The sequence below is a fragment of the Electrophorus electricus genome, chromosome 11 (assembly GCF_041902795.1).
Source record: "Electrophorus electricus isolate QZ-2024a chromosome 11, ASM4190279v1, whole genome shotgun sequence".
Lineage (NCBI taxonomy): Eukaryota > Metazoa > Chordata > Actinopteri > Gymnotiformes > Gymnotidae > Electrophorus > Electrophorus electricus.
In genome coordinates, this window is record NC_137507.1 from 26,801,057 (window position 1) to 26,815,000 (window position 13,944).

The 13,944-nt window shown below is 41.5% G+C and overlaps 1 long non-coding RNA gene across 1 annotated transcript in view; it reads left to right on the plus strand.

Annotated features, from left to right (window-relative positions):
• The first annotated feature begins 413 nt into the window (after window positions 1–413).
• LOC118241728 (uncharacterized) overlaps window positions 414–13,944 on the plus strand; it is a 16,452-nt gene continuing 2,921 nt past the window's right edge. The window contains exons 1-2 of the long non-coding RNA XR_004776329.2: window positions 414–901; window positions 8,100–8,199. This is a non-coding gene — a long non-coding RNA (uncharacterized LOC118241728). The remainder of the gene's footprint in view (window positions 902–8,099; window positions 8,200–13,944) is intronic.

The window sequence follows — 13,944 nt, forward strand, 5'->3', positions numbered from 1 at the left end:
TATGAGTGTGTTGTTATAAATCAATGGGATATGAACTTTATATATATATACATATATATATATATATATATATATATATATATATATATATATATATATATATATATATATATATATATATATATATATATATATATATCGCTGACACGTGAATTTAGTGATTTTTGATTTTTTTTTTTTGTTATTGTGATTTTTGAATCATACACAGAATTATTATGACGAATTCGGATATGAAATCGTCTGCGAAGATCAACGAAAGCCAACATAGGTTAACGGTATGTCATTTAGAAAACGGTACAAGATGACCAGCCAGAGGACTGAACACTAATTGGATGCCGTTAAACTAGTTTGAGAAGACGTTTTTTTTTCTTCCCAAGTGAAAATATAGTATGAATGGCAGTGATCGGACGAATTATTCCCAAGCTCTCCCGCGTGCCTTGCTCTCAGATCTTCTGCAATATTCCACCCTAGCCAGGACTGATGGATTGCCTCTCGCCCCCTCTCTCCGTGCGCGAGTGCTTTTCGCTCAGCTCCCTCCCCTCTAGGGCTCTATTTCATTCTTTCGCGGTTGCCCTATCAGTCTCTCCCCCCCCTTCTCTCTCTCTCTCTCCCTCTCTCTATCGCGGCTGTTTTCTGACGAGAAAAGGAACATAAAGGACGTAAAAATTAATGAAAGCCAAAGAGCTCCGTTCACGCAGGGTTGGAACAAAAGCCAACGAATCACAGTGAACAAGCGTTTGAGGAGCGAGGGCGCTACATATTCCAGTTTCAGCACACGCTCGAAAGAAACTGCTCCACTGATTCCGCTCCGGTTTTAAAACCGAATATCCGACAGGACGCTGCAGACTAGCGCAGTCGACGGAGGCATCAACGACCCTAACTTTTTCCTTCTGAGAATATGGTGAGCATTTCTCCTTTGCTTTAATAAGGTCCTTGTTTCAGTCTAGAACATAGATTCTTTTAGCTATGTCTTAACTTTTCATCTGTTTTTATCCAACTCCGCCTAACAGTCTTTTAATCCTTTTTCGATGGGCGAGATGTGTTAAAGCTAGTCTCCTTAGTGTATGTTAACCTACTGTTACATTCTCTGTATTTGGACGAGAAAATCGAACTCAGTGGGTCCTAACAAATGAATGTTCATTCACACTTCATAAACTGACCTGTAGTGAATTCCTGCACTTAGACTTCGATTGCCCCAAAATTTTAATTTGGTCGGCTCTGACCAAACTGAAAATGTCGGCAAGCTAAGAAAAAAAAAATACCCAGGATGCGAATACTAAGCAACAGAAATCAGTTTATTTGGTACAATAGTTGCTTTTTTTATTGTGTGCTGTAACAGGCCTATTGGACGCAGAGGACTTCGTCGTAGCTCAATATATTTCTTTTCCTTTCAAGGCTAGAATAAATGAGTGATGTGCAATGTAAATAGATTTGCTCTAATAGGCTGTTGAGAGCACGGGGCCTGGGAAAATGTCGCGGGGCCTCGGAAGCCCGGCGGAGACGCCAGACTCTCTTGTCCTCGGCCCCTCGCCGATCCCAGACGATATTCTCATGCTAATGAGGAACAGCTCGCTGTTGAACTTGATGTTGACTTTTTTCTTTGGGGCTAATTTTTCTCGGTCACTTGTTTGTGGGAAGATTTTTTTTTCTCAGGGATCCTCAGCGAGTCATTTTTCGAGAGGGGAACAAAAGAAATAGATTGATTATGGCTGAGCCGAAGATTTGTATAGGCGTCCTTTATTGCTGAATAGTAGAGAAGGTATTTGTAAGCAATTTAATTTTGATTTGAGAACATTTGTATGTTTTTTTTTAAGTGTTCATAAAATGTGTTTAGTACGTTCAATATAGTATTATGCTCAAGTTGCAGCGTTAGCAAATACCTCATTGGTAGCCGCGCTTCGCTGTCTGTATAGCCTCTACAAAACCAATCGCATGCCTGCTGTGAGATATTCTTACTAACGGTCCTTAGAACATTTAGACTTTAGCTCAGGGGCCCTGTAGCCCATGGTTACACGAGCAACAGGTGCAGGTAGGGCCTATATACACCATATAACTGTATAAGGTTGCATATGTAAAACATATTGTTACTAAAATCTCCCCAATTAAATTACTGGGAATTATTTCTAGCAAAACGATTTGCAGGATATAAGTAGCGTGCGTGTGTGTGTGTGTGTGTGTGTGTGTGTGTGTGTGTGTGTTGTATTTTGTTTACGAGTAATAATGTTTCCGTTTTGTGGTTTGTTTCCTGCGTGATCGCCGTTGATTAAACAAATACTGTAAATACAAATTTTAAGGAGTAAACATTTTAAGAAAAAAAAAAACAAACCACACAAATAGTAACTATATGTAGTGAGATTTTTTTAGTCTGCGTGATAGATGAGTTAAGAAAGATGAGCTGTATTTTTAGGATGAGAAACTTTGAAAGGGTATTTTCTCTCTTATCTTATTGTCATACACAAGTAAACTTACACACACACACACACACACACACACACACACACACACACACACACACACTCACACACACACTCACACACACACACACACACACACACACACACACACACACACACACACACTAAGGATCAATTAGTAAATAAGCTTTGCGAGACACAGCTCTGCTCTACATTTGCTTTAGTGTTTTTCTGTCTTTCTTGGGAGCTGCTGTGCTAACTCTTCTGGCTGTAGACGTGATTAGGTTTGATGAGGTATGGCGTGCTGCATATTTTATCGGCTGCTGCACGGTGTTCATTAGCAGTTTAAGGGAATTTCAGGACCGAGGACAGGGCTTCAGTACAGCTTCTTTGGTAAACTGCACCATGGGCTCTGACGCGAACGATACATCCATTGCTCGTTTTGTTTTGTTTTTTGTTTTAACTTTAAAATGATCATAGGACATGTGTAAGATTTGTCCTTTTTTTAATCACAAGGCCTTTATATCACACGATTCAACAGGTCGATGAAAAACTGTTTCTTTAAAATCTAATTTCTTCTTCTTCTTCTTCTTCTTCTTCTTCTTCTTCTTCTTCTTCTTGTCGTTTTATTTTATTCGATATTATTTTACTTTTAATGTAAAGCAGAAGGCAATAATAGACCTATAGTTTTTATGGATAACTAATTCATATTTAGCCATACGGTCTTGTGAATATATACTAAAAAAATAACGTGAAATTGTAGAGTTATACAGACATCTTAAAGTTTAATGACACGATTGTCTTAGTCTACATTCGTCCCTTCGAAATCGAAATTCTAAAAAAAAAAAAAAAAAAAAAAAAAAAAAAAAAAAAAAGCCAAAAAGTAAGATTCCTAGTAAAATTATTAATTTTTCCCTGGAAAATAGCTAAAAATTTACCAAACACATGCCATCTCTCTCTCTCTCTCTCTCTCTCTCTCTCTCTCTCTCTCTCTCTCTCTCTCTCTCACACAGACACACACACACACACACACACACACACACACACACACAAGAAAGAGAATACATGTACCCATACGAAGAAATAAAACTCTGTAACTCACATCGTCATAAAACATCCGAATTAAAATTACGATAGCCTATATATGTTTAATAACAAAAAGATAAGGTGGTCGTCATCCAAACCAAACAACTGTACACCTCTCCGCAAACCGCGAAAAAGCAATATCTAAAAGATACTTCGCTTCTTACATAACAGAGCACCTAGGCCGGTTTTATAGGTGAAATGGTGGTTTATAGTTTTCACCTCATTGCGGTGTCTATGGGCTTAATTCTACGATCGCCACAAGGGGTCTAAAAACATAGGTATTAAAAATAACTGTAAAGACCTCGCCTTTACCTTTCGACCAGAACCACGTCATTCTGTGTTTTTGATCGGTCCAGGTGCTTATCCCAGAACCAAGTCTCTACAAATAATCGTTTTAGAAATAAAAAAACACGCATTGACACGTCTATAAGGAAAGCTATGAATGTATCTTTTGAGCAACCATATCTAATTACATACTATTAAATACTAACAAAGGGTCGTCATGGGCTGTGTCTGGAGCAATGCAGTCTTTTGTGAGTTGCAGGCTGTTACAAGGGCCTACATACTGTATGACTGTCACCGCGTGCTGTCGAGTACCACACCCCCGTTACCTTATCTGTGGTGCATTCCATTTTGTAAATCACAAGTATGCAGCTAAGGAAGATTCCATTATGAGTACAAGCCCGAAAGTGCGCATGCCTGCGTCCGTATGCTTGGTAATCTATTTGTCAGTTGATGGGAAAAGATCTTTGCATTTTTATTTAGTTATTACTTTTTCAGTCCAAATGTAAGATGCATTTACAAGGTAGGACTAACCAAATGTTGCTTTTATATATTACCCAGTAAAAAAAAAAAAAGCACTTAAAAAAAGCTACAGACTATTAGAACGTGGTAATAAGTACCAAAAACAACTCAAAAGTTATAGAAAGATGGCATGTAATGAGTGGTCTGAGGTATAACATTGCTATCATACAGATTCAGCGCACGCGACATGGGAAGAACAAGTTTAAAAGCATAGTTTCGTTTCAAAATCAGTCACCGATGTTTCCTTTGCAGTAATTGTATTGTCATAATAATGATCATCGTTCATGATGAATTTTCTTGCGCCTCCATAGAAATACCCTAGAGAGTACGTCATCGAAATCGTCATAATGAAAATGAGAAACCTAAAGTGTGCAATCTTTTACATGATTTCAAATCACTTTTGGTGGAGTAGCATAGTGGTACTTGTCTTGGCGCTGGTTGTACTAATTTACCTTTGTGGGAAATTCCATGCTTTGTTTTGTGTGTGTGTGTGTGTGTGTGTGTGTGTGTGTGTGTGTGGAGGGGGAGGCGGGGACACACGTACTGAGCCGTGGCGTGTCGTGTGAGTTGTGCTGGTCACTTATGTTGGCTTGTCTACGCGGTGCTGAAAATCTGGCTCTGTGTGCTGACAACCGTGTATAGCGGGGAGACCTAACAACACTGACGAGTGACTCAAGACTTAGTTCAACCCAAATGACTGTAAATATCTGGTTTTGTGGATTGGATTCGCTTTGGATTAACAGAACGTGGAATTTAATCAGAGGCAAAACTGTAAGTATTTGGACACTGTGCAGTTTGATGTTAATAAAACTTGATTGTGATTGTGTTTCGTAAGGGTTTACGTTGTGCGTTGCGTTTTAAAGATTTACTTTTAAAAAGAGTTACGTTTTAAAGAGAACAACATGAAAATAGCTTTAACCTCCCTGCTTCGACTTGAATGTAGTTTGTATTTTCGATTTTTTTTTGAAGAAGTATCTTCTGAGAAATCTATCTTGAAGTAGATAACGTTGTTGATATGTTGCCATTTGCATTCGCCAAAGTGTTCTAATCAAACACACATAGGATGTCTTTGTTAGTTTGAGTCCGGCAAAGACATAATGATGCTTTTACAGTCGTTAAGACACACAACTGATTCATTTACACTCATTTCTAACTCCATATATATATATATATATATATATATATATATATATATATATATATATATATACACACACACACACACACACACACACACACACACACACACACACTTGCTGGATATTTACGTGTCTGTCTGTGTAATCGTGTGTGTGTGTGTGTGTGTGTGTGTGTGTGTGTGTGTGTGTGTGTGTGTTTTGTGTGCCATCATCCCAGTATAGGAATAATCTTTTCCCAAAAGACTTTCCAAAAGGGTATTTGTAAGTGATCCTGTGAGATAAATGCAGAGGTAAGGCTTTAAATACCCGATGGTGAGCTAAGTCCTAAATAAGTCCTCTCTGGTGAGGGTGCGCCAGTGCGTGTAGGAACCTCTCACGCGCTAGCAAGTGCAATGGCACCATGTGGCCACAACGGAGGCAACATCTTACAGCCGCTGTCCCTTTAAGATGCATGGGTTAGTTTTTCTCTTTGGTTATCTAGCTGTATGAGTTTATGAAATTTCATAAAGCTAGAGAACCGAATGTAGAAACTAATTCCACACACTTCGAGATCCGCCGAACGGCGCGAGGAGCGCAGGGGCGGGGAGAAGGTTTTTTGGGGAGCCGAAGGCTGCGTGAGCTCGCCTGTGCTGGTTATGAACATCCAGCTCTACTGCACAGTATTCCGGTTTAAAAATTATTTATGCCTGCCACTGTGTATATACTATACAGGTCCGCCGTAGCTTTCTAAGATGAACACGCACAGAACGAAGCAGGTGGGCTTGTTTTCAACCGGGGACACCCTGTATGCAAACCGTGGCGCGTATATGGCGCACGTTGATGATGGTGTATTAAGATCATGCATTTTTGTGGATCGTTGTGGGGGTCCGAGGTCTCGCACACCTAGCTTTGTTTCGCACTCAACAGACGTCTCGGTTTTCAAAGCAGTCTTTTGTGTGGCTGCTGTCTCGGTTACATTATTACATGGTCGCGGTGCGCACTGAAACGGTTAAAAGAGGTGCATCGTTGGATTGGCTCGCGGCTGCATGTCACGTGGGTTTTAAGAGGAACGTGTTGTTTCGTGCAGTATTGTTGTTAACCACCACAGTCTGCCAATATCCAAAATAAGTAGGTTATGCGTGCGAAAACGTACCTTGTTTCATTTTGTAGTGCTGAAAGGACAGCGACAGAGTCCGAATCAGGGGATTCCCTTGACTGTACCCGTACCAATCTACATACTGGCACGGGGCTCATTTTGTTTGTGTCTGGATTGCTTCCGATATGTGATATTAATTCTTCACATAGTTATATTGACTAATAACATTTTAAAGTCATGCCTTTATTCAACAAGGGTGTACCTTCCCCTCACCTGCTTTCTTAGATCACACAATTTTCCAATTTGCTGTAAGGAACAAACAAATGGAATTATGGCATTATTTATTGGGCAGTAACTTGGGCATGTACATGTTGGTAGAGGTTTGGTGAGAACGTTCTCACACGGTGTATTGCATTACTAAAATGTGCATATCGATGTCTTGTTTTGTGAACATGATATGCATGTCACTGCGCTCATGTACAGGGTCATTTCTCATTATAAATCGCTGCAGAAGGTCCTGTAGTGTATGTTTTGCATTTATGACTAAAGACATATCTATGTGGGCTACATCTGTAGGCTAATATATGCAGTTCAGTTACTCATATTTAACTAAACTGTTCAGAACAATATTACACAGGTTTTTTTTGTAAATGCCAGTACTAAATTTGCTGAGGTTTTTTTTAATAGAAGCTTTTGCATGGAATCAAATACATTTTGCCTGATTTGTGATATTAAAATTTCAGACCCCCCCCCCCCAAAGATTCTCAACATTAATGCATTCCAGCATTAAAACATATTTGCCATATTATTCAGGCTTTCATCGTATTTTAATAAGCAGTATTTACTTTCTAAGTTCACAGATGAGGCGTGCTATATTGGCATATTATAACCATGCAACTGGATTCGGTTTAATTGCTTCTGAATTGTTTATTTCTTCATTTGCATCGTGGCAGCAACCTTTCAGGGGTCACAGTGGTTATTGTGTGATGTGGGCTGTTTCCTCACTAGGTTTTGGTGCCGGGTTTTAACTTTTAGCTTTAATGTTGTCTTTCAAAGCTAACTGTCTGTCGGTGCATAAAATATTGTCTTGCCCCTGGCTGTTCCATGCACAGTAAAACCCATAAAGCTATTACAGGTGCCCACATATTCTGCATGGTTATTATTATATATATACTTGACATTGACTCTTTATGCTTTATACTGTGTTGGGGATGAAATGGTGCCTATAATAGGGTAAACCTACTTAGTAACTGTGTGTGTGTGTGTGTGTGTGTGTGTGTGTGAGATCTATGGATATAAACATTAAAAAATAATATTTTAAATTAAGAAATTACTAGAAAGAGCTGCAGCAGCCTTGATTTAAAATATGTATTACATTGTAATACACTCTGAAGTCCAATATGTATTATTCTGAAAGTTTTCTTTTCATATCTGAAAAAGACCACGGAAGACATTGTGCTGTTTGCTAAAAATGGTGAAAAAACGACTATTTCAAGAACACCGCGTCATCTGTCATCAAAGTGTACCAACGTCCCATCTGAACATCGTATTCATATTAATTTTTTTTTCTTGTAATTTTAGTTTTGTTGTCAAGTGGAGTAAGACCATCCATCATATGCTTCAGTAGTCACAGTGTTTGTGCACTGCCCCCCGCCCCAAGTCTTGGACCACCACATAACAGGTAAACCAGGGAATGTTTTAATGACTGTATAATGGATAAAATGGGTTTGATAATATGATGTGATAATATGGGTATTCTGTTCAGTGGAATGCACTAAACAGTAAAGTCTTGTGATCAAAACCATTTACAGAATATAGCTGTCAATGTTGTGCTCATTTAAAATCAGTATTAGTTGGGTCTTTGATTTTGTCTGCTTTAGGCCAGTTTAGTGTGTGTTCTGACACTCTTAGTGTGTCAACCTTTGGAAGATGAAGTTAGAAGAAAAATTGCGAAATGGTTGTGAAACAACTCGATCATGTGAAACAACTCACCGGCTCAATCTACTTGAACTAGAGGCGCCAAACACAAGATGTGAAAATGTTTTTTAATGAATCTTCTGATTTTCTCTACCATAATGCTAGTTCAGATACATGCTCTGACTCCAGTGTTATGAGTCTACATAGTCTACATTGGATGCAACCATTACATCCAGACGAGACCACTTCATATTTGCCAGCTACATGTTTTTTTTTTGCAACCGACGTTCTATTTTAAACACTGATATAGCTGGCAAACTACGACTCCCATGATCATGCCATTATTACATCATCTGCCTCGTCCCAATGTTCACGATGGTCTGTGCGCTTAGGCTTTAGTTTCGAACTGCAGACTGGATTATATCGGATAGCTTTCCACCACATCTGTAGTGTCCTTTGCTTTTATTTCTCTTCTGATTCTCCCTTCCGCTATAAACCCCAGGTCATTTAAACTGGAAGAGTTTTCGCTTTATGTTTCCGGGGCCTCATATGGACCTATAGCCCAGCTTCCCCAAAAGCGCATTACCCTCACAACTCTTAGAGGGAGAGCTCAAATATTCACCATACTACCCGCTGCACTGCTGCACGCTCAACGTGTGACGCTTCTTGAGTCGTGCTCAGATGTTCCGTCCATCGTCTCTTTTATCCTTTACATTCTGCTCAGCTAATTTCTGCCAACAGATCCTTTCTATGAAGATAATTATTAATAACGGACTTCATTTTAGTGTAATTATGTCTACTCCCCTGCGAGAAATGTGACATTTTTGCAAGACCTATACCAGCAGTGCAGTCTACAGGCTGACTGTGTGAATGCATGTGAGTCCTATACCGAGTGTGGGAGTGGTATACTGCAATGTGTGGAGAAAATGCCCCAGTGACAGTCATTCCTGCCAGGCTGGAAACTGGTAGTGCACGTGCCCAACTCTTACATGACCCCGCTTATCCGGTACAGTCCTGCGCAAGCACTGAACCCTCACGGGACAGATACACTGACACACAGACAGACACACTGTCTAGCAGTCCTAGCGAGGTGCACCACAGTTTTTGCTAGCAGCACAGAGAGTGGGTTAAGACCAGAGAGTTCCCAGTAAAAGGACCTGCAAACAAACCTTTATTACCACTGCTAGGAAAATACATTATTGTATCCTTGTCTGACAATCATAAATAAAGGAATAGTGTGCTGACTGATCTGTTACAGCAGTGCGGATCGTACATTTAAAGTGCAGATGTCTGCACATAGAGTTTGCAGTCATTGTTGTTTGCTAAATCCAGACAGGATGTAGGGAACTCTCTCCTTGACATCTATCTAACTATAGCAAGACTACCTCAGGAGGATAGCAGGAGTACACATATAGCTTAGAATTATACCCACAATCACACATCTGTGTCACCTACTGTAACACCAGTGCTGAACATTAATGAAGTCTTTTGTTGTGAAAAAGCGCGGTTAACCAGACTGAATGCACAGCAAAAACTCACAGAGCATGAATAAAATGGCTTTCAATAGTACAGACAATATCCATGAAGTTTACTTGGCTTTGAATATTTCGAACATGAACATTCTAAGCAAGTACTAGAGAATGCAAGTGAAGGCATTTCAGAGTATGCGGAATGTAAATGCCAAATCGGACTCCAAATTAATGCTGTGTTTTAGACTTGCGAAAGGGGAGTTCACAACCTCAACAGCTATTTGAGTTTTCTCGTGAGGCGAGACGTGTCCTTCGTGCCAGACTTCTGCGGTTTTGTGTGCGCACGGTGCTCTCGTAAGTCGATTTAAATGATGCCCTCCACATTAGGTGGTGCGACAGGAAATAAATCTCTCCAAATGAATTTTGTGAATAAGAAGGACGTGGCGTGTAAAGCTGTAGTCCTGGGTGCTGACAGGCACACAGACAGATGAGGGCTAATTTCAGCTCATGCTCCGTTCCTCTGAGCAACATACCACGACTGTTAGTTTTATGTCTTTACTTCTTTCTTACAGAGTTTTCAATTCAAGATCTTAAAAAAAACCAAACACACACACGCACACACGCGCACACACACACACACACACATAGATAAAATGAAGTTCCAGACGTCAGTTCACCCCTTTTTCTGCGTAGGAAAACAAAGCTAAATTGTAAACAAAATAAACGAAGTGTTTAGCCTGCAGGGGAGAAGGACGAAAGAGAAGAAAGTAGTGCTCTGGAGGTTCAGGCCTGTTTGGCTGTGGCAGGCCCAGCTAGTGGAGACTGGCCCCTTTAATGTCTCTATGCAAAACAGAGCTTGAATAATGAGATGTATTTATGAAGGCCAGTGGGGTGGGGGGTCTGGCAGAGCTGGAATTGGGTGGGGCGCTTTTATGAAAAGGAGCAGACTGGAGACTGAATGGAGAGAAGGGGTAACGGGGGGGGGCGCTTTTGGGCCTCCACCGGTGGGGTGCAGAGATGGGGTGGGGGTGGGGGGGACTGTGAAAGTAGATGGGTGGAGAGAGAGACACACAGAGAGAGAAGCAGAGAGGAGGAGGAGGAGGAGGAGGAGATAGGCAGCTGTGAAAGGAGCGGAACTCTTTTTCCCACGCCCAGCAAGACACGAAACAGTCGCGCAGTCTGGAAGGGTCACGTCACACGGCTAATATATACGCAGAGTGAAAGAGAATATGGAGGGCGCGCAAACGAACGAGTTAGTCTGCGGGACGGGGAGACAGGAAGCTTGTCTGATGGTCGACTCCCACTCCTCTCAGACAACAGGGAAACCGGCAACTCTCACCTACAACCCTACAGGACCACAGTTCCAGTGGTCATAGCTGGGGAAACATTGCACTTTTTTTATTCTTATTTGAAGAATACTAACAAATTAATTAAAGCCCAATATTCTCTTTAAATCAAATGGCTTGTATAGTTCATGAAAAATGCCTGTGTAGTTTTCTTAAATTTGTAAAAAAAATAAATATATATATATATATGTATATTTTAAACTATTATAGCTCAGCAAACAGTCTATAGCTAAACTTGGCCTTGTATGTGCCTCTGAGTCATGGGCATCTCTGTCTGTGCATGTGTGTGTGTGTGTCTGTGGGTGGAGAGGCAGACTGATCTGGTGAGATAGAAAGAGCAGCTCAACTCAAACTGATGTGTGTGTTGGGGGGGTCTGTTAGTGGAACACATAGCAACTTAGTTGGAATGCCTTTCTGAGGGTCATTCAATAAGATCTGTGATCTATGTCCATAATAGGGGGCCAACAGAGGGTGTGTGTGTTTGTGTGTGTGTCTGTGTGTCTGTGTGTGTGTCAGGCACAGAGACATGGGCCTGGGAGGAAAGTTTTTCTAAATCCTAGTCTTTAGACAGCTTTGAATGTGGAAGAAATATGCAAACATTATTTCTGAGTGGGCAGCGTAGTTTGTTCTAAAACAACAGGCTTACAGTGGTAGTGCAGCACCGATCTGATTCAGCGACTTCCGGGCTCCTGAGAGCCAGAGAGGTACAGGGACACTTTTCAGTCCATCAGTAAGGGACAGGTGCACCGTTTAAAAGCCAACAGCATTCACTATTGCCAGAGAAAATAAGAGAGTTGCCTACATTTGGTGGTGAATGCAGATTATTTAGTACATACTGGTGTGAATATGCACAGTATCAAAAGAGATTGTGATGGGTTTTAAATCCTCATCTTTCAGACCGTGATTCTTCATGTCTCTGTGCCCTGGAGGAATTATCAGCCTCTGTAAAGTTTAAAACACCAGCACTGTCTTTTTTTTTTCTTTTTTTTTTTAAAATGTTAAATCGTGAGTACATACACAAGTGCCTCATATCAAAAGATCTGCCTGTCAAAGCAAAGGCCTTTAATCCTGTTTTTTAAAATGTATTTATTTATTTATTTTTATTCTCTGATGCTTTCGTATTTGCATAACACAGTCGTCATTAGCGGCGGCACAGCGTTGTGGGCGGAGCCCCCCGGCTCCGCCTACAGAAAGCGCTCACAGCCGGGTCACGCTCAATTAGCTCCCCCAAGCCTTGTTTACCCTCCTTTATGTTCCTGGAAAACTCGAACAACACAAGATCGTCCTTTGAGCAAATACAAACCAGCGTGTTGCATCCACCCTTCCGCCCCACCCTCCTCTCCGCGGATTCGGATGGACACGACGAAGAGGACCTCTCCTCCTAATTAGTTCAACGCGAGGCCGTTTAGTGCCAACCGGCTGAGGCGCGTCGGGGCGACGGAGGTGACGGCGTACGCTCAGCCCCGCCCCCGGAACGGCCCTTCTCGACGGGCTTTTTAAGCAATGCAAAGAGCGCGGCAGAGAGGAGCCGGTCGTAGGGGTTTCCGTGAGTGCAGGTGACTCCTGGGCTCCTGGGCTTTTCATCTAGGCCAACAATGCGGCGGCATAAATACATTTGTTTGTTTGCGAGGATGTCGCAGATGGTCGGTGTCATGGTGCCTCACCACGCCTCACCTCCCAGCTACGCCTCCGCCGTACGTGAAAGTTCCTGCGTTTATAGACGCGCACCGATGTTGCTGATGAAACGTCTCCAGAGGTCGTCGCTCTGGATTGTGTTACGGGAAAATCATGGTATGAAATTACCGGTGTTAATTACTTAATTAGTATCACAGATGATTCTTTAAATGGGTTCATGGGCTCGAAAATACCTGCATACGTTGCGCCTGGCTTGACTGTCGATTAAGAAAACAATTCCTGAGGTTGTTCAAATTAAATTGTCTGCTTCAAATATGTTTTTGACAGATTCAAATGACTCTTCGTAAAAAGGCTTTTGAAATTAAATAACATAATTGCAAAATTATCCAAACCTTAGCATACCAGACATGTCAGAGAAAAAAAGCTTATTAAAAAAGGGGAATGAAAGCATAAGTTTACAGTAATAGGGTGCATTTTCTGAAGCCCCTACACAGCGGAGCAGTGCCCTGTGACAGACCACAGCCCTGTATGTTTCTCTGCTGGTCGGTTTGGGTATGGGAGCATCCGGCCTTGGTGGGGGTGAATGTGCACGACTCTCCTCTAACAGCTCTCTCTCTCTCTCTCTCTCTCTCTCTCTCTCTCTCTCTCTCTCTCTCTCTCTCTCTCTCTCTCTCTCTCTCTCTCTCTCTCTCTCTCTCTCTCTCTCTCTCTCTCTCTCTCTCTCTCTCTCTCTCTCTCTCTCTCTCTCTGTGTGTGTCTGTCTGTCTGTCTGTCTGTCTGTCAGTCAGTGTCAGTCACCGGCTAGCTCAATGTGTTAGAGAGCAAACACACAGAGTGTTTGTGGAACCGGGAGAGGAGTGTGAACGCCCATGATTGGTCGTCTTAGGCTAAACTGTTGATTTGTCCCGTTCGTGATTATTTTTGTCTCCAATATTACTCATCTGTACTAGCGTTCGAGTGTGACAATAAACCAAAGGTAAGGAGGTTCCACAGTCTAGAGCGTTTTAGAAACACGCCGATCACAACATACAGGGCAGGTAAGTATCATAAAAATATGCC